The 23532-nt window shown below is 36.3% G+C and overlaps 1 protein-coding gene across 6 annotated transcripts in view; it reads left to right on the forward strand.

Moving 5' to 3' along the window:
- The window catches only part of Edil3 (EGF like repeats and discoidin domains 3), a 514777-nt gene that overhangs the window by 218899 nt on the left and 272346 nt on the right, over positions 1-23532 (forward strand). The gene's annotated exons all lie outside the window — the stretch shown is intronic.

Here is a 23532-nt window from a genome sequence, read left to right on the forward strand (position 1 = left end):
TGTTCCGGTCCCCATACTGTATCTGACTAATATGCTTTCTGTTCCTTTTCATTATTATTCCATTCAATTCACAATATGTTGGCTTTCGTGTAATAATATTTGTCTCTCTCCTTAATACTTATCCATAGAACTACATTCTCTAAGCATTACAGCAGTTATTCTGGCATTTAGTATCATAGCAACACAAACAAAGAAAGAAAAAAAATAAGGACAAGAAAAGAACATTCTAGACTCTACCTCATATATAAGCCAGTATTTTCCTTCTTACATGCTGACATTTCTATGTGAAAATCTTTGAAAATTCAATAAACACAAAAATGCCAGATGAGTGGCATGGGACCTTACACGCTGTGAATTGCAGCACTCAGGCAGAATACAGTGTACTCTGAGCTGCTCTTACAGAGGGAGCCACAAGTAGGGGAGATGCTGAAGGAGGAATGTTAATTAGGATGGCAAGGTTATGGGTGGGGAGGCAGCATGGGAAGAAAGACAGGAGAGAGAATACTGCTGATGAATACTAAAGTGATCCTGGGGATAATGGTTTGGAAAAAAGAAACAAATCAGCCTGAGTCAGAGCTTCAGCCCTCAGGAACAAACATATCATGTCTTATCTCCTAGGCACTGGAAGCATCTTGCAATTTCCTAGAGTTCTTTCACAGTTGGGAGTTAGTAAAGCATCTGGAGAAGTTTGCTATAGTGCCAAAAGACGTGCGTTACTTACAACTGGCCCTTGACCTCCCCTGAGTGATCTCTAAGTCTCTAGTCTGCAACAAGCAAATTAGAGGCTATTCATTTCTCTTCCACCAGTTCTGAAGTGTCAAGGTTTATTTTTTCTGGAAGGTAAGATCGCAGTTCATTCTCTACATGAGAACTTCTCAAACAGACCTAGAAAGACCAAAATGGGAAATCAGTATCTTAAGTGTCTCTCTATTCACCGAATCCCATGGAAAATATTATAAACACTGAGCACAGAGTGTAAAAGATGCTCTATTAGATGCAAGGACTAGGGAACACAGTTTCTGTACTGCTGTAACTCAAGCAGCAGCTTCTTAAATGCAGTACACACAAAGGATTTCTCTGAAGAAAGAATTCTATTATGGGATGTTTTCCAAAATCAGATGTAGGGATTTGAAAATTCCTAGCTTCCTTTTTCCAAAATATTTTCTAATATGCATAATTTTATTGAAAATACTTTTAAAAATATAATGATTATTGTTTCTCTCTCCAAACTCCTCCCTAGTCCTCCCTACGTCACCACTCACCCAACTTCATGAACTTTCTTGATCAGTTTCTCTAGAAAACAAATATTAAAACAACAAAAACAAGACAACCAGAATTGTCAAATATTAAAAGTACAAGAAACACATACATTTAAAATTAAAATGTAATTACCTCTGTGTGTTTTTCAATTGTGGGTCTATATTTGTTCCTGAATGCTGAAAGAGGAACCTTTTCAATGATGGATGAATGAGATGTTGATCTTGGTTTATAGCAGAATATCAATAGGAATTATTTTATTGCTATATTCTTTTAGCGGGACAATGTTTGCTTTTCCTCCGTGTTCATGGCCTGTTAAGGTCCATGGCCAGCCAGCCAATGTGTCATATTTAAGGTGCAGGGACTCAATCCTAAGTGGAATGTCTTCATCAAACTCCTCCCTTCAGAGCTCAGCGGACTCCCTACAGGGCTTTCCAGAAGAGGAGACAGAAAGATTATAGGATTGATGATTCCAGGGAAACAGTGTCTTCCAGATACAACAGAACAGATGTGCATATGACCTCACACAGACTATAACAGCACATGCAGACTATAAGAGCACACTCAGGGCCCTCAGAGTTTTAAGCTAGTTGTCATCTGCATTAGGATTACTGTTGCTATAATGGAATGCCGCGATGAAAAGCAAGGTGAAGTTTTTAGTTTTAAGCAACAAAATCACAAAAGTTTGATTTGCCAAATACCCAGGAGAAAGATGCTGTGGTGAAAGTCTGCTAGCTCAAAGAGGCAGAGAAAGCATCCAGGTGACCTTCCTACTCCACTGACCTCACAAGGAGAAAACCTCCTTCTTGCTGTCTTCAGTACCATTCTCTCAGTATTCCTCTGTACTCCCTCTCAATTGGTTGCTTGCTTGGCCTCATGACCTATCCTTGTCATTATTTAGTTCTTGTTTACAGAAAGCTCTTGGCTTAAAGGTGTTTACACGACTATTTGTTTAGAGCGAACAGAAAGCTCTTAGGTAATGGGTGTGTGCCAGGACTGAGGCACACCACAAGAAAGATTTTCCAGTTCACAGTCTTGGGGTTCACAATATGATCAAATAGTGTGCAACAAAAAGGGTTTTCTTGGCTTATACCTTCAGGGTGTAGATAATCATTGAAGGAAATTAGTACTGAAACAGCTCAGGAACCTGATGGAGGAGCTCATGGAGAGGTCATGGAAAGGTACTACATACCTGTTCCCTCACCTTAACTTGCTCAATCTGCTTTCTTACAGAACCTAGGACACAAACAGAGGGGTGGTACCACCCACAATAGACTAGGCCCTCCACCGTTAATCACTATTTAAAAAGTATCTTAGAGCAAGATCTTGTATATTCTCAATTGAGGTTCCCTCCTTTCAGATACTCCATTATCTGTCAGGTTGACTTGATACAAAAGGAACTAATGAGGGTTCCCAACATTGAGACCAGGAAGTGAACAGGTGCATCTACCCCTAAGACTCTATCTTCAAATAACACCTGCTTGAAAAGAAAACCTTTGTTTTCACCAGTGGAATCTCACTAGATATATTAATCACACTTAAATGTAGGACCCATGTCCTACAGTAGGTGGACAAAACAAACTTAGTGGTCTTTATGCAGATGGTTTTCTTCATGTTTCCTTGGGCATTATTTTGTATTTGTCTTACTATTTTGGCATTTGTTTGTTTGTTATTTTTTTTGTTTGTTTTGGTTTTCTATCTTTTTATGGGCTTTGTGTTTATTGTGCTTTCTTTTTTTTATTCTAATACTCTTTGTCTTTGTTTGCCTTCTAAAGAGAGTGCAAGAAAGAAAGAGCACTGTGTTGGGTGGATAGGAAGGAGGAAAAAAATCTGTGAGGAGTTGGTTGATCAGAAAATATTTTATGAAGTGATTTTTTTTATTACCTGTTCCTCCCTCTAAACCTTCATGTTACTCTTCTTTTGATCTCTCTAAAATTAGTTATTTCTATTCATTAATTATTGTCATATAGGAAAAAATACATATTTTGCAGGTGATACATAGATCCTTAATGTCACGTATGTCTCGGTTATTTAACATTTCACTGTGATTGCAGTTAAAGGGGTATGAAATTGATGTTTCTTCTTAAGAAGATGTCGGAAACTCAAAACTGTTTTTCAATGAACAAGGTCTATACAGTAATATAATATCACTTCTCCAGCACTTATTTTTCTAATAGAACACAAGTTAGTTCAGTCTCCATTATATTGCCACACAATGGCATTAAGTCATCATCTGTGTCTCAACAAAGTGATCTAGTCTTGAAAGTTGTTAGTAGGGAAGTTTCCGTCTGCCTCCGGCTCCTATCTGTGGTTGGCAGAGCACTTACAGCTGTATCATTAGAGATGAGGGAGTTTAACATTGTTTTTGCTCCCAATCTCCACAGTGGGACACACAAGTCTTTTTCCACATTCCCTTATCTCATAGTGTAGAAAGCTGGACAGCTGCAATGTATAACTGAATTCTAAGGCTTATGTTAAAACACAAAACCTGCCCCCTTTACTGTAACTTACATCTCTAAGATTTAAATGTCTCCTTGGAATTGCAGTGAAAAGCCCAAGGCTGTGAAATTTAATTCAGAGCTTGTATTTTTATATCTAAAGTAGCCAGTCTGTCTCCGGTGGCATGCATCCTTAATAGAAGAAAGACAAAAATGGGTAAAAGAGGATTGACTTTGGATTCAGAAATTGGGATTTGAGACATGACCTTTATAGTTATTGAATGACTGACCTTGACTAACTCCTTTGACCTTTCCCCAATTGAAAATATATACATTAAGGAATTGAACTAGAAATAGGTGACCTTGGGTTCACATAAGCCAGGAGAGTATTATGACTAAATGAAAACTTGCTCACAGCACAAAGGTTATCGAATCTTCCTCTTTTGGGTGGAATTGAAAAGTATCATACATTAGAAAAGCAGATTTAGAAGTGCTAGATCCCTGAGAGATTCTTTAGGTAGGAAAAGTAGGAACAGAGCTGATTACTCCTTTGCTTGGACACACAGAGATTTGAGCTGGTGTTTTCATTCTCACAACAGCTTTATGGCCTGGATATTCCCAAGAGCATTGCTGCCCAAGGTGTGGTGTGATATCATCACCACCCAGAAGGGTTTTAGAAAATTAAATTAACTACAGATCAACTAAGTTAGAATTTGAATTCTCTAATTGATCAACACATCCCCATAAAATATTGAAAAATCCTTCTTGAGACTTTAATAATCGAAATATGAACATTTCAACAATGACAGCACAAAAGAAGTGATTTCTACCTCTTCTTATGTAGCAATAGACATTAGGCAAAGCATTTATTAAAGTTTTTGTAAGCCAAACAATTTTTAAATCAATAAATTGAGGTGAGTAGTAATATCACAATGATATTCTATTGATATTTAACATTACTTTTATTTAAACAATTAAAATATAGTATTTCCTTCTATTGAAAATAGATTTTTTTCATAGAATATATTCTGAATATGGTTTCTCTTAACCAGTGTCCTACCAGATCCTCCCCTTTCCTCCCTCCTTCCCCAGCCATTCAAATCTACACCTCCTCTTTCTCTTTCATTAGAATACAAAGAAGCGTAACAATATTTTATTAGAAAAGAAGAAAAAGAATTACTAATTACATTCTATATAATTATAATAGAATATGAATTAAATATGCCTGTGAATATATATTATAGACAATCAAAACTTTAATTTTCATGTTACATGATGGAGTTAGGTATAAATTTAGGAGGAACAATTTCATGGTATAAATTGCAATAATCTTTTCCAGTGCTAACATTAAGACTATTAATGTTGGTTTTAGATTTTTAAAACTATGTAAACTTTATTGTTAGAGTAGTTTTAGTTTACAGGAAATGGACATGGAATATGGAAAGTTCCATTTTGCTTTCCTTCCTGATAATTTGGCCCTAATTTCAGCATTTTTGCTTTCCTAATAAGTACATTGGGAATGACTTCCGATACAGTAGTTTAGTTTGTTTTAAGGCAGGGTCTCACTATCCAGCTGTTGGTTGACCTTGACTTCATTATATAGATGGGACTGGGGCTGCAGAGATCTCCCAGCCTCTGCCTTCCAAGTGCTGGAAATAAATGTGTGCCTCACGATTCTGAAGTTTTTCGAAAGTATTATTAAATAAAGTGCATGCCATATACTAGGATCCACACTTTTTTTATCATAGAGTACATAGAATTTGAGAAGTATAAAATCATATGTCCACCATTGTAGATCATACAAAGAGAGTTTTCCTTAGTTAAGCATCCCTTGTTTTCTACGTACCTATCCTTTCCTGTCCATCTCTTTACCCTCCACGGTTGCTGATATGGTTTGTGCCTCCATGGTTATAACTTTTAGAGTATGTTACATTAGACTCTTGGAACGTGTTGTCTTTCAAGTTGATGATTATCACTTAAAATATAGAGTCTATGTCTGTATAGCTCACGTTTTTAATACTAAAAATGCTCATTTTCTTTTACATTTTTACTAGTTCTGTCTGTATGTTTGTCTACTGAAAAATACCTTGCTTTCCTGGCTGTTTTGGTTTGGTCAAAAACAAGTAAAGCTGCTATGCAAGTTAGTGTGCAGGGTTTTTATTTTTATATTTTTGTGGACATACATTTTCAGCTTATTTAAGTAAGTTTGAGAATGCAGTTGCTGGATTTGAGGGCAAAAGTGCACTCAATTTGGTTAAAAAATTCAAACTTTCTTATTTATGTGGCAGACTCATTAGCAATGAGTCAGAAACTATGCTCCAGCCTCTAATTGGTATTTGTTCAGCTTAGTTTTGTATGTGAGCCATTACATGGATTTTTAAAAATTGTACTGAAAATCTGATGAGATTACAACCATTAAGAATTTTATAATAATGTTAAATACTAGACTTTATGGGGAACTGCCAAATTACATTTGCTTTTAAAATGACAAAATATTATATGGCATGCACATACCAACATTCAGATACATGTGTAAATTAAAGCATACAAATTGCCGGACATATTAGGAGCCTAATTTTGTTGTCAAGACAATAGGCTTCTAAAAAGCATTTGTCAGCAAGGAGTTGTCTACAAAATGCTGCACTGAGTATGCTAGAAGTACTCATATTTTGTTTGTTGCCTAGTAACAAATCTAATGCCTTCTAGAAGGAAGATTTCTTCATTACCAGGACTCTGCCCATCTTCCCAATGAAGCATTTTTCCTACCCGCACACACAGTTTTCATTTTCTTCCACTTCAAAATAGAAGAGAAAAGCTGGCCTTGAAGCAAGCCAAACACAGGAAGTAAAATGCCCTGCTTATTAAAGACATGGTTCATGTTATTATATTAGCTTAAGATAAAATGTTTAGTAACCTCTCATTCAACTGAGAAAGCTAGTCAGAAGAAAACAGATTATAAAATCTCCTCTTTATGTATTTTGCTACCTACTGTTAATGAGCTTGATCTCAGTGTTTTGTTATCGATGTATGGATTAGCATTCAGCATCTGTTTATTGGGTTTGTGTATTCCATTTTTATAAACTGAAAAATTCATGCTTATTATATTGAGCCTATGATATTTATGATTTTACTAAATATCGTAATTGAATTAATAGTGTATTTGAACATTATAATCGTTTTTGATAGTTTCAACACAGTAAGCAAAGGAATGACTGCCCTATATCTACACCACAGAAATTTAGCCAATACCTCAGATTATTTTATTCTTTTTTATTATTCTTTTTACTTTTTAGGAGTTATAAAATAATCAGATTATTTCCCCTTTCACTTTCCACATACTTCTTGCTCTCATTCAAGCCCGTAGCCTCTGTTTCAATAATTCCTGTTACATTTATGTATGTGGATGCCTATTCTTAAAGACGTAAGTGTAACCTGGTCAGCCTGTATAATGTTAGTTTTAAGTTCCCATGTGATCTTTAGCTTCATGAAACATAAGGACTACTAACTTAAAGACTATCTATATCTAGAGGAAGCAGTGTTTTACATGGAATATTATGAATTAAACCTGGTCTTTGACACAGTTCTTGTTAACATATGAATGGCCAGTTGCTACCGTAATCATTCTGAGCTTCCGGTTTCTCATTGGAGATCTCAATTCATCAGATGCTTACTGAGATGTCACTGTGTTGTACACCAGAAATAAGATAATTCCAAACACATGGATAAACTACCTTTGTCTCATATGCAGACAAAAGATGTTGGTTAGGATTACTTGAGCTGTCGTTTTACTCACTTTGACATTTTTACAGTTAGTATGCTCTAAGGTATTAAAATATGATGGTAATTCATACTGATAGTTTTATTTATTCTTTCTAAATATTTAAATTTTGTTATTTATAAACAGTTGTTAGATAGCAAGAAGAGACTTCAAAGAGAGCATTATTTTTTTCTAAAAGAACTTCTCTTTACATTTGTTCAATCCTAATTTTAGCACAGTAAATTTTTTTCATTTAAACTGTTACACTGAGAACCACTATGACATAATGAAAACTTAAAAATTTTTAGAAAACTTTTTCCCTTTTCTTTTTTATTGAAAGTAGATTATTCTATCATATAATACACACTAACCACAGTTTCTGTCACCCCTTGACTTCTAGCTAATTCCCAACTCCCCCCTCTCCAAGTCTACTTCCTTGTCTGTTCTTATTTAGAAAAACAGAAGACCTCCAAGAGACTATAGCCAATTAAGACAAAACAAGACAGACTAGGACAAGGCTAATACCTTCATATTGAGGCTGGATAAGGGAACCCAGTAGGAGAAAAAGAGTCTCCAGAACAGGTAAAAGGATAAGAGATATTGTTGCCCCCTGTTAGGAGTCTCACAAAAAGCGCCAAGCTAAAAGCCATAACATATACACAGAGGACCTGGTACAGAACCAAGCTTGCCATTTCAGTCTCTGGGAGCCTGTGGGAGTCTGTGGGAACCTGTGAGAGCCCCACTTAGTTTAGTCAATGGAACATGTTTTGTTGTGTTGTTCATCCTCTCCGAATCTTAGTCTTTCCTGCAAGCCTTCCATAGAGTTTCACAATCTCCAAGAGAAACCCAGTGAAGACCACCAATTTAGACTCTTTTTGTGCCTAGTGTCTCATTGTGGATGTCCGCATCCATTCCCTTCTGCTGCCCAAGAAGACTCTCTGATGACAACTGGACAAGGCACTGATCTATGAGTGTAGCAGAATATCATCAGAAAACATTTCATTGTGTTTTGTTTTTTGTTTTGTCTTATTTTGTTCTGTTCTGTTTGCTGGTTGTGTTGAGTTCTACCATAGGTGTCCAGATTGTGTTGATTTTATATTTTAGCCTTGCAGTCTGTATAGGGCATAGGCTCCTTCTTGTTTGGGCTTCAAGTTAAACCAAGCATTGCTTGGCCATGACCACAAATTCTGTGTCACCATTTCCGCAACACATGCCCAGTCAGGGAAGATTATAGGTAGAGGGTTTCTTCGGCTGAGTTAGTTTCCAGGTTTCTCTTTCCATAGACTTCAGAGCACCTTCTCATGCCAAAGAGACTAGAACATAGCGATGATGACTCCAAGGCTTCAGCAGCTCTACCTCTCTATGTTCAGTGGGTTCTGTGGAAGTTGCCCTTAGCAATGGGGCCCCACTCTCAGTTTCAGAGAACAACCTTCTATCCTAGCACTAGCCTTTGGTTTTATAGGAATCTGCACAAGACTTCCTTGGCCAACAACTCAACAGAATGCAACACAGTCCCACACAAAAATCCTTTCTTGGCTACAAAAGATGATCAGTTCAGTCAGACTTTATCTTCAATTACTAGACCTCAATAAGGTCACCCTCACAGGTTCCTGTAAGTTTCCACTGCACTAAGTTTTCACAGTCCCCAAATGCCAACCCAATTTCAGCTCTGTCTCTCTTCACATTCTCTCCTTCCATTCCTAACCCTAACCTGATTACTGTGACTCATACTCCAACAGCCCAAGTCCTCTTGTAGAACCTATTCAGTTGACTCTTCCCAGGGAGAGCCATGCTTCCTCCCTGTACTTCACCTCTTTTCCTAACTTCTCTGAGTCTATGGGTTGTAGATTGATTTTTATTCACTTAACAGCTAATGTTCACTTGTAAGTAAATACATTTGTCTTTTTGGGTCTGTGTTACCTCAAACAGTATATTTTTTTCTAGTTGCAAAGCACTGAAAGAAAAATCAACATTAGGATACAGAATCAGAGGTCCACTCATGGTATGCAATGCCATAAATTGTTGAATTTTGCTACTTTTAATTCATCTTTGGTAAAAATAAAGCAAGTCTTTCTATGCCATAGGAACTCATACCTACTGGAATGACTAAAGCAAGAGGTATTCGTTTGCCCTTCTTAAAAGTTCCCATCCCTTAGTAAATCCATAGTAAGCAGCATTCTAAAGAATTTTTAGATTCTTGATTTTTTAATTGTCTGAAGATCAACACAGGTATTGTGTGACAGACATAGACAACCGACAATGTACACAGAAATACTGCCCATACATAAACAGAAGTTTATGATGTTCCAAGTGAAATTCTCTGATATACACAAAATCAAATATATTTTAAATTATGATGTAGATGATGAATCATTTTTATCCCTTTTCTTATTAACAAAGAGAACACTTGACTGCCAGAACAGTCATACACTCTAAACAGGAAAATGTTCTTTATTTTGCCCCCAATGTTGAATTAATGAAGACATTGCCCTCACTGTAATAAGCTTGAGCTTCTAGTTCCAACTCACAGATAACTCTATAAGGGATATCTCAAGAATATCTATACTTTAAAAGCGTGAAAGATCCAGTTTTCTATGTTCTCCAGCCTCAAGTGATGCTACCTTTGACTTCCAGACTACTTCTGTGCTTTCTCCCCTACTCCATACTCATGTATGATTTTTAATCTTCCTCAAATCTTCCCTTGTCATTTTAGAAAATTCTCATTCATAAATTTGGCATTGTTTGGTAAGAAAAGTGTTCCTACTTGCCCAGGATTCTATGTGTTTAACAAGAATCATTTTCTCCTGGTTTTCTTAGTGTCAACCTAAAACAACATACTACTAAGTTGCCGGCTACTCTTTTCTTTGCTCTGGTCACCCAGCCAATGCAAACATTGCATGACCCAAAGAAACAACCTGGCAATTCTAGGCCTGAATAGATCCTACTCCTTTGTTCAATTAGAAAGTCACATGACTGTGTCAAATCCCTTTTAAAAAATATCTAGATGGTCATCCTTGTTACATAACCTGTTCTACAGTGCGGGCTTCAAATAACAATCTCAGGCTACTTAATAGTCAGATAACACAACTGTATTTCTTACTATCACCTTAACTAGCTTTCTCAGAAATCAAAATTTGAAAAGTCATAATTTAATCCTTGCTTTTGATAAAAGAACAGAAAATCAGTCCGCATAAGCATTCAAAGCCCGTTCATCCATACTTCTCACATTGTGCCAAGCACGGTTCTGTAAATGGAAATACAGCAGCACATCAAGGTAATCAAGTCTGTCCTCCCAGCACTTCTAATGAGGAAAGGGAACATAAAATTTGCAATACCTGTATTACCTCATTGCTAAGTGATTGTACTCATGCATTTATATCAGAGAAATAAAGTAAACCAAAACAAAGATCTGTGTGAAACCTCATAGAAGATTAATTTGCAATAGCCTAATACCAGAATCTGTGCAAATGCCCTTCAGCAAATTAATAGTTAAACAAAGCATAAAATGCACACACACACACACACACACACACACACACACACACACACACACACACATTGTCCTTTTGAGATGAGAAGTTTTTACAAATAGAAATGAATAGTCTCCAGATATTAGCAGGGAGGGACATAGTTATTAAGGGCAACATAAACCATTCAACATACAGTCTATGGGGATAGACTGGCAATTCTCTACAGTGTCAAAATTGTATAGAAAATTATATACATAAATACAATATCATTTACGTGATATTGGTATATTATGGTGATGTTGATATTTTTCTACTATTACAGTGTTATTTTTCACTATGGAAATGACTCTGGCAAAGTGGTAACGTGTGTTAAGGCAAAGTATTGCTTTGTTTCCTGTAGTATATATGACTTCACAATGACCAAAACTTTCAACTTTACAAGCTAAGGTGATAGGATATAATATCAAGTACTGATATGCATTATTAACAAGAATGGGGACCAAGAGGTGGAGGAAAGTGAGTGTTGTTTACATTCCGGTGAACCGGTTTTCTTCACCTATTGATATTTGGATAGAGGTGTGAATGAAGCCAGAACTCTGGCCAGTGGAGTCAAGGAGTGGAAGACACAGACATTCTGAATGGAATGCATAGTTACAAAGAGATTAAAAAACAAGTCACACAAAATACAAGACTAGAAAAGAAAAAGGTTTAAAATTCTTACGCAGAATTTGAAATTTTCAATGTTGCTATAGAGGTACATATTTGGAGAGTAGAGTGTAAAAGAATATGTCAGCCAATCACTGTTTTGAGAAAGATCCTGACTGCTGGTGAATAAAAGATACTAACAGCACAAGAATAGAACCTTTAAAGCACAGCCTCTAGATGCCATAACATGGACAGAAGGAAAATGAAGACTTACATAGAAATGCACAATCTTCATATCTGGGAAATAATTTAATATGGATTATACTGATTTCATAAATATTTACTTTTTGCTAATGAACTTCAGTAGCACATAAATTAATTCTAGCTATTTAACTGCTTGCTACATGTTGGACAATATAATATATTCTTGTCATTTCCAGTATGTGTTATTATGGGCTTGGTTTTTTCCTCTCTACAGTATGACATGTATAGTTTAGAAATTTTTAAAAGGATATATAACATATAAAAAACATATTTAGGTAGCAATTTTAAGTACATAAATAAAAAGTATTAAAATATCACCATGCATGTTAAAACACTGGCTTAACATGTATGATGATTTTTATAATACTGAGTTTTGTAACTTGATCTCTTTTACATTTATTTATTTGGGAAAGAGAACACATGTATACGATGGTGCATGTATAGAGGCCAGAAGATAACCTGAGTGGATTTCTCCTTTCCTTCAAACATGTGGGTTCAGAGAATCAAACTCAAGAAGTCAAGCATGAGGACAGATACCTTTATCTATTGAGCCACCTCAATGGCCCAAATGACACGTTTGAAATCCACATAGTTCATTCCATACATGAGAAGCTATGCCAAGTGATGCCTGCTTGGGGTATGAGCATAAGGTTTTCTTAAGTGATATGCCCATGGAAAGGCTATCTCTGGATCAATACATGATTCTACATCCATGTAATACATGAGGCACTATGTGGAGTTAGTAGATTTAAATAGTGAATACAAAAGCAAATGAGTTGGAAGAAAAAAAAGTAGCAGTGAATATTGAAGGAATTGTAAAATTCTTTTTTTAATTTTAGATTCTTTATTAATTGAATTTTTTATTCACATTTTAAATGTTATACCATTTCCTGGTTCCCCCTGGAGAAACCCACTATTCCATTCTCACCTCTCTGCTTCTCTGAGTGCGCACCCACCCACTCCTTCCCACATCTCCACCCTGACATTCCTCTACACTGGGGCATCAAGACAGGACAGGACCAAGGGCCTCTACTACCATTGATGCCAGTCAAGACCATGTACTTTGAAGAAAAAATCAGCCAAGAAGAACTCTCAATTCTGAATAGCTATGCTTCAAATCCAAGGGCAACCACATTCATAAAAAGAAACATTACTAAAGGTCAAAGCACACAATTGCACTTCACACGATAATAGTGGGAAATTTCAACACCACACTCTCATCAATGGATAGATCATGGAAACAGAAACTAAACAGAAACAAAGAGAAAATAACAGAAGTTAAGAACCAAATGGATTTAACAGATATTTATAGAACATTTCATCCAAAAAAAAAAAAAAAAAGAACCTTCTCAGCACCTCAGGGTACCTTCTCCAAAACTGACCACATAGTCTGTCACAAAACAGGCCTCAACAGATACAAGACGGTAGATATAATCCCATACATTCTATCAGATCACGATGAACTAAGGCTGGTTTTCAATAACAACAATAACAAAAAAAAACCAAAAAACAAAAAACAAACAAAAAAACAAAAGACGACTGAAAGCCCACATAAATATGGAAGTTTAGCAACACTCTACTCAATGATATCTTGGTCAAGGAAGAAATTAAAAATTAAAGATTTTTAGAATATAATGAAAATGAAGGCACAACATACCCAAACTAATGGGACACAGTGAAAGCAGTGCTTAGAGGAAAACTCATAGCTCTGAGTGCCTTCAAAAAGAAACAGGTGAGAGTATACACTAGCAGCTTGACAGCACACCTGAAAGCTCTAGAACAAAAGGAAGCAAATACACTCAAGAAGAGTAGACAACAGGAAATGATCAAACAAGAGCTGAAATCAACCAAGTACAAAAAAACAAAACAAACAAACAAAAAAAACTATACAAAGAAGCAATGAAAACAGGAGACCAGGAACTTGTTCCTGAGAAAATCAACAAGATAGATCAACCCTTAGCCAGACTAAGCAGGGGGACTAGAGACACTATTTAAATTAACAAAATCAGAAATGAAAAGGGAAACATAACAACCAAAACTGAGGAAAACAAAAAAAATCATCAGATGCTATTACAGAAGCCTATACTCAACAAAAGTGGAAAACCTGGATAAAATGGACAGTTTTCTAGACAGATACCAGGTACTGAAGTTAAATCAGGATCAGATAAACCAACTAAACAGTCCCATAACCTCTAAGAAATATAAAGTCATTAAAAGTCTCCCAACCAAAAAAAGCCCAGGACCAGAGGGGTTTAGAGCAGAATTCTATCAGATATTCAAAGAAGACCTAGTACAAATATTCTTCCAACTATTCCACAAAATAGAAACAGAAGGGACACTACCCAGTTTGTTCTTTGAAGCTGCACTTATGCTTATACCTTTACCACACAAAGACCTTACCAAGAAACAGAACTTCAGACCAATTTCTCTCATGAATATTGATGCAAAAATACTCAATAAGATTCTCATATCTAAATCCACGAACATATACAAACGATTATCCATTATGACCAGGTTGGCTTCATCCCAGGGATGCAGGGATGGTTCGATATATGAAAATACATCCAAGTAATCCACTATATAAACAAATTCAAAGGAAAAAAACAACATGATCATCTTATTAGATGCTGAGACAGCATTTGACAAAATCCAGCCCCCTCCATGATCAAAGTCTTGGAAGAATCAGGCATTCAAGGGCCATAGTACACGTAGCAAACATAGTAAAAGCAATATATAGCAAACCAGTAGCCAACATCAAACTAAATGGAGAGAAACTTGAAGCAATCACACTAAAATCAGGGACTGGATAGGGCTGCCCACTCTCTCCCTACCTATTCAATACAGTACTTGAAGTCCTAGGCAGAGCAATTAGATAACAAAAAGAGGTCAAAGAAATACAAATTGGAAAAGAGGTCAAAATATCACTATTTGCAGATGATATGATAATATACTTAAGTGAACCCAAAAATTCCACCAGAGAACTGCTAAACCTGAGACAACTTTAGCAAAGTGGCTGGATATAAAATCAACTCAAGCAAATCAGTAGTGTTCCTCTACTCAAAGGATTAACAGGCTGAAAAAGAAATTAGGGAAACAACACTCTTTACAACAGTCACAAATAATATGAAATTCCTTGATTTGACTCTAACCAAGCAAGCGAAAGTTCTGTATGACAAGAATTTCAAGTCTCTGAAGAAAGAAATTGAAGATGTCAGAAGATGAAAAGACCTCTCATGCTCATGGATTGATAGGAATAATATAGTATAAATCTCATCTTGCTGAAAGCAACCTACAGATTCATTGCAATTACCATCAGAACTCCAAGTCAATTCTTCACAGAGTTAGAAAGAGCAATTTTCAGATTCATTTGGAATAAGAAAAATTCCAGGAGAGCCAAAACCATCCTCAACAATAAAAGAACTTCTGTGGGAACCACCATCCCTAACCTCCCGCTGTATTACAGAGCAAGTGATAAAAACTGTATGGTATTGGTACAGAGATACACAGGTAGATCAATGGAATAGAATTGAAGACCCAGAAATAAACCCATACACCTATGGTCACTTGTTCTTTGACAAAGGAGCTAAAACCATGCAGTGAAAAAAAGATAGCCTTTTCAATAAATGGTGCTCTTCCAACTTGAGGTCAGCACATAGACGAATGCAAATGGATCCATTCTTATTGCCTTATACAAAGGTCAAGTCTAAGTGGATCTTGGACCTCCACATAAAACCAGAGACTGAAACTAATAGAAGAGAAAGTGGGCAGGAACCTCAAACACAGGGGTACAGGGGAAATTTTCCTGAACAGAATACCAAAGGTTTATGCTCTAAGATCAAGTCTCAAGAAATGGGACCTCATAAAACTGCCAAACTTCTGTAAGGCAAAGGAATTGTAAAATTCTAGAGCAATAAAATATGAAAAGGAAAATGACATTAGCCACACTATGCTGATTTTATCAAACATTGTGCCTCCGCCTGCACTCCTGTGTATCATACCCTGCTTCTTGCCAGCTCGAAATGATTGTTTGCTTACAGGGAGTCTAAAGAAGCTTCTCATTGTGTCACACTAAACTTGCTGGTTTGTTTCTCATGTAAGTATATGAGTTGTTCGGATGCTGCTGTACAGTAAAAACTCTGGAGTATAAATAAATAAATAAAATAAATAAATATAACGATGATTTTCAGCTGAGAAACAACCATAAAAATCAATTGACTAGATACATTATCATTTTGTCTTTCAAGCTAGCTGAGTTATAATTGTGCAGTGCCGTCCACTTTCAAGAGAATGTTTCAGAGAAAGTATGTAAATCAAGACTAATATAATTACAGGCTAAAATACAATAATCGTTTTGGGGAAAGGAGCATAATTTACATTGTAATGAAGAATCTGGACATCGTGATTGTATTGAGCGAATATTTACCAGTGTTGCCTTTCAGAATGTAACTTGACTGATTTTTGCCCTCATTTTTCTTTATTGATTTAGCAATCATATTACAGCCTATATATTCATAGAAATTTAAGGCAATGTATATTTTGAAGATGAATTACACTTTGCTTTTCAGGGATTTTAAATAATTTTATATAGCACTATTTAGAACTGTTCTAAACAAAAAAAAAATCATGCCTTATCGTCAGAAAAAGACCATTTTAAGTAGGAAATGAAATTTCTTGACTTTATTGTAGTAGGATAAATGCAGTTTATTAGAAAGATGAACACAGGCACATTAAGAGAAATGAGAACTCATATTTACTAGGAATTACTTATGTGCCTTAGCATGTCCTACAAATTTAAATTAATGACAGTGATAAGCCCTGGTTTCTTCCCAGTGAGAGTTACTTTTCTCATTGCTATGTGTGGCCATATAGATGATTAAAAAGAAATTTAAAGTAGGAAGAGAAAGTTTTGGCTTAGGTCCTAAGGGTAGTAAAACCTGCCCCAGCAGAGAAGACACGGTAGAGAAGGCAGCAACTGATAACTTGATAGCTACAGTCCTGAAGCTTGGAGAGATGAATGTTGTTCAACTTGCTTTCTCACTTTTCTATTGTTAGTCACTCAAGGTCTACAGTACATTTCCATACCAGCCACACTGAGTTTTGGTTCTCCCTCTCTCTCTCCCTCCTCCTCCCCCTCCCCCTCCCCCTCCCTTCAGTTAAACATCTTTGGAAACATTGTCAGAGATGAACCAGTTGCATATATCTTAGGCAATACTGAGTCCAGTCGAGATATTGATGCAGGTCAGCTGACATTGTTCTTTAAACAGAACTCACTAGGTTGACCAATTTCTACTAGAACTTGTGATAATACCCAGATAATTTAAAATATTTGAAAGTGCTCTTGTACAATCATTTGTCATTTATTCATTATCATTTCAATCACTGGTTTTGAAAAATATTTTTCCATTAAGCATAATAGAAGAGAGCAATACTAAAATAATTACTGATTATATATGACCTAGTTATAGAATCCCTACAGAACTACTACACTTGATGCAAAAGTAAGGTTAATTGTAGTCTGTTCCCTTTCAATAGCATGTGTGAGCGGTAGAGAGTGGAGAAAGGGAGAGTCACTCACGTACTAAACAAATGAGCAGAAGACAACCTGTAAACGCTACTGTTGTTATTTTCTCTTCAGAAGACTTATCTGAGGCTGTTGTCTGCCTATTTTCTGTGATTTGTTGAAGACTGTCCAGATTCTATGTATCCTCTCCTCCCATCTCTTCCAAAGCACCATTTCTGGTCTTATACGGTCCTTTTAGTTTTACTCTTTGTATGCTGCCCGCTGTCAATCTCCAGAATAGGCACTCTAAATAACTGTCTTAAATTACTCATTACAATAAGCCATTTCTGTGTTCAAAACTATCTCCAGCTACCTAGTATGTTTGATGTTGAATCCAAACTCCTTACTGAGACCCAAAGGGCTGGACCTGAGGATCTTCCTTACATCTGTTCCCACTGTGGTGGTTTGAATAGATTTGGCCTCCATAGAGTCATGCACGATTAGGAGGCTTGGTTTTATTGGAGGATGTGTGGTCTTGTTAGAGGAAGTTTGTTACTGTGGAGGCAGTCTTTGTGGCCTGAAATGCTCAAGCTATGCCCAGTATGAAACAAATTCACTCCCCCCTTGCTTCTTGTGTATCAACATGTAGAACTCTCAGCTCCTTCTCCAGCCCATTGTCTGCCTGCATGCTGCCATGCTTCCTGCCGTGGTGATAATGGACTAAACCTCTGAAATTGTAAGCCAGCTCCAATTAAATGTTTTTCTTTATAAGAGTTGTCTTGGTCATGGTGGCTCTACACAGCACTAAAAACTTCACAAAGATACCCATTCCTCTTCTTTTAATCCCTACTTGTCTTCTTCTATCATGACAAACTTGCTTTCCGTCTGCAACTTTTACATCTGTGTCTTTTACCTACTTTGCTCTTCACCACATAACTACAATGCTTGTGCCTTGTCTTGACTTTAGCCAAAGAGTTACATTTCAATGTGGCGATCAGTACAGCCAATGAAATGATATTCTGTAACACCTCTTAAATTACCTTTTAGCAGTAGTAGTAGTAGTAGTAGTAGTAGTAGTAGTAGTAGTAGTAGTAGTATTTATTACCTTTTGCATTAGTATTTTCATTATTCAAAGCAACTGACTGTACCGCTGAAGCTTATGAAATTATTACATTTGCTCTGTACAGATGTAGTTGTAAGTTAGGAAAGGTCTGGAAAAGGTGGCTGAAAATGTGCTGTGTATACAAAGAGAGTCACTCCAGGAAAATCAGTTTGCTCATTATAAAGCATGAATCATGATGCAGACTTTTATATTGTATTGTCGGTTTTTATCATTTTTATCTAGAAAATAAGGTTCCATTCTAAACTAAAGTGTTAATTTGCTTATGTTTTACTCTCTCTGTATTTTTCGAAAGAACCTAGGTAATAGTAACTGCTTGATACATATTTATTAACTGAATAAGTGAATGAATTGCTATTAACATAATACATTTATGTATTATGAAATAATAGTGTATCTTCTATGATGTTCATCTCTCAAGTAAGGCAAGAGGAAACATTTAAATAAGTATGTGCCTTTCAGAACTTAGAAACTTAATGTGGAATGAAAGACCACTTCCTCTGACAATAATGCTTATGGCCTAATGAATTTTGGAACATTGTGTACTTTCTTATTTTTGAGATTATCAATATTCATGATCTTTTGGAGGGTTATGCTGAGTGCTATAGTTTTTAAAGGATGATTTATAGATAAATGCTAGATAATTTTTAAGAATTTGTTTAACTCAATTAACTGCAAAGTACAGGTTTGGAGCAGTATAAAAAAATCACAAGTGGAGAATTTAATCACCATTCAGTTATTGCAAGGACACTCTGCGTCTTCAAGTGTATGTGTTCTACAAATACTCACCAGGAGAAAGACACCCATGCATAATATAACTACAGCCTCTATCCCTCATCTACCATTGTTCTAGAAATAGTGAGTATGTTAATGTTGCCTTGCATGTGATGACATACTTTATCTGAAATATTAAAGAGCAGCGAGCACAGGTCCCCAGCAAGATTGCCTCGATAGAGATCTGACACTTTTGCTACTAGTCTGCATCATGATTCATGCTTTATAGTGAGCACACTGATTTTGCTGGAGTGACTGACTCTCTTCATATATGCATAACACATCCTCAGCCACTTTTCCCAAGGCGTGAATGCCTTATAACTACATCTGTCCAGAGCAAACTGAAGAATTTCATAAGCTTCAGTTGTACAACCAAAGGACTGAATTCTGCAAGAGCAATAATGTAATGTGGCACTTGTACTGTTGGAGTTGCAGGACCAGAGTTACCCTTGTAAAAGAAAAATGCCCTGCGAACCCAAGTTCACATTGAGAGTCACCCAAAGAGATCTGTCTCAGAACTGCTGGCTTAACTGTGCTCAACTTCCAGGTACCCCCATTTCGGAGTGCTTTACACCCATCAGTAAGGGAAACCTATGTGGAACAGATCAGGAGGAGGCTCTTACATTCATCTGAACATGTTGATTATAAATTATCAATTTGTTAGCAGCAAGAGGTCTGCTACACACGCTTCTTGCTTTGCTCACAGTAAGTGTCATAGTTAAGTTTACTACCTGCACAAACTGAGCGTCCTGCTTTGCCAGACTGATGACATACTTTGGGACTGATCCCACTTCTTGGCATCATTTGTATCCTCTTATACACCCACATTTCACCAACGTCTGCCACTTGCTGTTCTTCTTTCACATTTGGTGCATTCCCATATCCTGCCTGATTAAATTCCTATGCCCAGGAAGCTTTTTCACGACTGCTCATCTCCAATACCAGGTCTATGGCCTCCGTATCTCACAAAAGAAAATATCTTTATCTTCCATATAGTATTTCTGCATTTGTTCTGCCAATTTCTTTGTTCTGTACTCTTCATCACCTCAGGTATATGAAAGATATAAGCTTGGAGTCATCTCCTGACTGGCTGAAACTACAACTGCTTCACCTGGAAATTAATCCCATGTTCCTAGAAAGGTCCCTACCATGTAGTAGTTGTGCAACATTTATTTGTTTAATGAGTCAAAGTGAACCATCTATTTTGATATTTTTCATTTTTCATATTTCATGAAAACTTATGTTACCATTTCTGGGGAAAATGGTAATTAGAACCATGATCTGGACAAACAATGTTGAAATCCATTGACCACCTTTCTTAAGTTTCTATGACTCAAAGACTACAATATAACCTGAGATTTCCGTTCTTGTTCATCGTTTTCTTTCTATTTAGGGACATTACTATAATTCATGTGAACAGATGTGTATGAAAATGGTGTGCATTAAAAATAAATAATTGGGAGGGGAACACCCATAAGGAAGGGGAGGGGGGAGGGGGGAGGGGGATGTTTGCCCGGAAACCGGGAAAGGGAATAACACTCGAAATGTATATAAGAAATACTCAAGTTAATAAAAAAAAATCAATAGTCTTAGTTTTCTCATTTGGCCTTCATGAATAATGAGAGACTCGCAGCATGGAATGGGCAGAGGTAGAGAGTCCCTCAGGATGTCTTCAGAAGAGCATTCCATGCTCCAAACTATGCTTCTAACACTAATTTGTCATTTTTGATACAATAAATACGTGATCCAATTAAAATTGGATATGTTGTTATTTGAAGATTAAATATGGGTGATTATTTTCAATGTGTATAGTCATGTACATGTCTTCATTCAAACATATCCGATCTATCTATATATATAGTATTTATATACTAAATACACATTGAATCTTATATGACATTTCATTACTATAAAACAATTTCTGTGATAATCTATTCCTGCTAATTTTACCATAAACTTTATTCATTAATTGATTCCAGATGAAAGATTTTGACACTCAATTATGCTGAGCAACTCTTAATTCCTGAGACGTTGGCTTCTAGACTGTTAAAAACTTTTCTATTTATAAGATCAGTTAAGATTCATAATAGTTATATCCATTGTCTCATATGTAAAAATTAAATGAACATGAATAAAACTCGGTTTCTTGTGTTAGTGGAACTGTTATAAAACTGATTTTAAGTGATACTTGGAGCTCAAGGCTATGTAATTTTTTTTTCAAATTGATGTGTAGCTATTCAAGAGTTTAATGACATTTTTTATCTAAGAACACAGTGATTTTCTTTTCTCTTAAGAGCAACTGAATTGAAGAAAATATTTATAGCTAGCTATCTGTCTGATACGGTTTATGGGTTGACAGTTTCAAATTGTTAGGACTATATTTAAAGTGAACCTCCTGGATATTTTCTGGGTTTTAGAGATTTTGGTTGATTTAGTTTTGTCATTTGAAAGTACAGTTACCCTTTGGGGTTCAAATTCTTTGTCCAATATTTAGTTTTCTGTGCTTTGCCAATTCAAATCCAAGAGCTTTGATAGCTTTGGAAGCAATTCATAGTTTCTTCCAAATGCTCTCTTTAAAAGTTATGTTAAGTATACAGTTATTGATAAAGGGACCAGAACACAGTGAAGCAAAGTTAGAAAGAAATGAAAGTCTGGATTTAGTTTTTATGTCAATTATGGTTTCTTATATTAGATTTAAAATGATGCCTTAGTATTTATGACCTACAAAAACTAGAAGCTGTGGTTGACATCAATCCAGACTGCAACAGGACAAAAGCAGGAGAGTTTAGGAGACAGTACTAAAATTCCAGAATATGACACAGAAGGAATCCATCCAGATTCTCTGTGGAACAGCCACAGTGCTCTAAATAAAGCGGCTCTAACAATGAGGAAACACGAGTCCTAGAGCAGCCTCTAGGGAATCACCCAATCTCCTTGCCGCATGATCCACAGGGACACAAGGCAAAACGACATAGTGACAAATCATGAAGGAGAGCTATGCACGGCGAGCTCTCAGTGGTGAAATAGCATTAAAGAACTTCCAAAACTTTGCTCCCACAAGAGAAAGAGTCTACGGTTCAGTTTTGCTGGAGCCCAGAACCACAACTATCGAGGAAGCCTCTCATCTCTGATATAGAGATTGAAAAACACAGTGTGTTGAGGAAGGTAGTCTGCAATAAGAAAAAAATGAAGGTATCGTTCCTTCCTTCCTAGTTCCTTTCTTACCCAACGTCAGGAGTAGGCTCTGTCTTAAGTGTCAAAAAGAAGACTTTTCTCTGATATCATGCATTCCACAGTACAGGGCTAATGGTCACAGGAAGCCCATAAACCTCAGGACATATTATATATCCCAGTGACAGAATATTTCACCCAAATCACCCAGAATACACAGTACCTGAACAACTTTCTTCATGTGTGTTCTCCAATGGATGGACCCTGTCAATCAATATATCCATTCTGTAGCTTTGTAACCGGTATAGACAGATGCTAGTTTAAGGAGATATCAAATAAAGGAGTTAAGAAAGTGTCACCTTTCAAGAAACTAAGTGACACGTAAGTAATTTATTAACATATCTATAATAAATTATTATTATTGCTCAAGACATTTTTGTTCCTTAAACTGAGCAAAAATGGTACTACAGTTTTTTGAAAATATAACAGAGGCTCAGAAACTAACAAATATCTAAGAGCAACTTTTGGTCTGGTTTTGTTTATAATTTTAAATCCTAGAAAACTCTTTAAATGAAGACCAACAATCATTCTGAGTTTTGATCATGTTCTTACAGGTATCCAGTGCTCCTCCCACACAATTTATGGAGACCTGAGTGCAAGCTTGTGCTAACACAACTAGGTTTCTATAGCAGTCATCCTGAAGGACAAAAGAATGTTTCTGTATGTATTAAAATGTTTTCCCCCTAGAAAAGAAAATCAAACTAAAAGGACTAAATAATAACATTTTTGTCTACAAATCTATACTGAAAATGTGTGCCCAAATGTGAGCAAAACAATTCTACCACCACCAGATGGATATATATTCTTGTTTGTAATTTAATTATTTATTTAGATTCCATCCATTTCCCCCTTTCCCAGTCTTTCCTCCCATAGTTCCTCATCCCATTCCCCCTCACACTTGCCTCCGAGAGGTCGCTGCCCTAACCCCCATGTATCCCCGTTTCTTAGCTCCTAAACTCTGGAGGATTAGGCACACCTTCTCCCACTGAAGGCAGACCAGGCAGTCTTCCACTATATATGTGCCAAAGGGGTCAGACTAACCCAAGCATTCTGCTTGGTTCAGACTCTGGAAATGC

The sequence above is a fragment of the Rattus norvegicus genome, chromosome 2, assembly GCF_036323735.1.
Source record: "Rattus norvegicus strain BN/NHsdMcwi chromosome 2, GRCr8, whole genome shotgun sequence".
NCBI classification, from domain to species: domain Eukaryota; kingdom Metazoa; phylum Chordata; class Mammalia; order Rodentia; family Muridae; genus Rattus; species Rattus norvegicus.